Source organism: Daktulosphaira vitifoliae, unplaced genomic scaffold (genome assembly GCF_025091365.1).
Source record: "Daktulosphaira vitifoliae isolate Bord-2020 unplaced genomic scaffold, ASM2509136v1 Scaffold_4, whole genome shotgun sequence".
NCBI classification, from domain to species: Eukaryota; Metazoa; Arthropoda; class Insecta; order Hemiptera; family Phylloxeridae; genus Daktulosphaira; species Daktulosphaira vitifoliae.
The window spans coordinates 5,372,489-5,374,607 of NW_026099575.1; the positions used below are offsets into that span (position 1 = coordinate 5,372,489).

General features: G+C 23.1%; 1 protein-coding gene across 1 annotated transcript in view; it reads left to right on the forward strand.

The window, feature by feature from the left end:
* Positions 1-2,119, forward strand: part of LOC126905121 (aminopeptidase N-like) — an 11,412-nt gene that overhangs the window by 6,814 nt on the left and 2,479 nt on the right. The window lies entirely within an intron of this gene.

The following is a 2,119-nucleotide window of genomic DNA, read 5'->3' on the forward strand; positions in this document are numbered from 1 at the left end:
TTTTTTTTTTGTCTGTTACCATTTTTTCTCAGCTCTCACCAAACCAATTTCTTCAACGATACGTCAAAAGATCACAAATCATACCTATTCGAAGACATTACTCTCAAAAATTTCATAATTTACCGTAAATGGGGGAAATCTCCAAAAAATTAAAATGTATTTTTGACAAATTTAATATATATGTATATTTATATATAAGTATTAAGAATATTTTAGCTTCGATGCGAAACTGAGAAGGTATTGGCTTTACTATGATGAGTTTTTTTTTTTATATTTTTTTTTGTAACTGTTACCATATTTTCTCAGCTCTCACCTAACCGATATCTTTCAACGATAAGTCACAAGATCACAAATCTTATCTAGTCGAATATATTACCTTCAAAAATTGAAAAAATTTTGTTCGTTCCTCGTAAATGGGGGAAATCTCCAAAAAAAAAATTCAAATTTAAAAATCTAATTTTTTCAATTTTTTTTTCTAAAAACAGCCATAACTTTTTCAAAAATTACCAAATCAATATAATTTATCTAATTTTATAGATGTATGATGTCTTTACCTATCATTTAGTATATTTTTTTTATAAATCTGACTCTTTACTTAATTACAGGGGGGGATTCAAAATGACAACTTTTTCAATTTAACTTTTGAAAGTGTTCCTGACACGTTTAATACACGGAAATACTGACACGTTTATATATATCTTAAATTAAAGCTTATGTAATATAATTTAGTATAGAAAAACAAAATTTCGAACTTCATTTTGTCTTTATGGTGAAAATTCTCGATTTTATATTTTACATTTTTGACTTTATTATATATAACTTTTCAAAAATGTATAGATCAATACAATTTTTTTTATGAGGAATAATATTTATATACCTCTTTCATTCCATATAAAAATTTGTTTTTATATTTTTAACTTTATAATGCTATAATTTTTGTACGATGTATGGATCAATATAAATTTTTATGATAAATACTATTTATAAACCTCTTTCTTTGGACATTTATATATATATATATATATATATATATTAGGGTGGCCCTCAAAAATCGAATGTCTTTTTTTTCTTTACGCTACCCCTTAATTTTTTTTTAATGGTAAAAAAAATGAGCTGTGCAAAATTTGGGACCGATCCGTTAAGGTTAACCCGTGCCCCCGGGCCTATTAAGTTGAGTCGAAGAGTCAAATTTAATAGAAATAACTGATCTATGTCTCATAACTTTTTTTTCTCTTAACTTAGAATAATAAAAGTAAAACTCAAGTAAAGGAAATTTTACAAGAAATTCAAAAATAATAACTTCAATGTTGTTTTCTCAATAAATAGCCCACAAAAACACTACATACAGTAAAAAACATGTAAAAGTCTTAAAATACGTTATAACTGATTTTGTTGATTTTTAATTATTTATTTTCATTTTATTTTTTGGAAAACGCATATTCGTTTAAAAAAAGATTCTAGAAGTTTAATTTTTTATGCCAAGTACGATAATTATATTAGATTTATTATTTTATGGACAGTTAATTAATGATTAATTACAAACCTAACAGTTTAATTTAATTGTTATTAACAATTTTTAATTTATTTTTTTTTTAAATAATAATAACTTTAAAAAAAATATTTTAGCAATAATTAAATTATATTATTATTGTATANTTATTTTATGGACAGTTAATTAATGATTAATTACAAATTTAACAAAATTGATTGTATTATTACATTTTGTCGTATCAATATATCAATTTTGGTTTACTGAATTACTTTAAGATAGTACCAATTATATTATTATTAAAGATAAGAATATTTGAGTTATTTTCGACAACTGACATAATTTGTGTCGTATAAATGCAGCACACAATTTGTTTATTATGTTAAATATATTTTACCTGTTTATTATTATAAATTAAATGATACGTTTTAATCACAAATGTACAATACTTTTAGCGTCTTTTAAAGTATTACGAACTAATATTTATCTTATTGGTAATTATTTCCACGAAATAACTGGTAGTAAGTTACCATCAAATTTACAACTATTTAATCTGAACACTGGTTTTTTAAAAATTGATCCATCATTTTGGAGTGCGAACAACAGTTACATAAATGCTTTAAATACTAT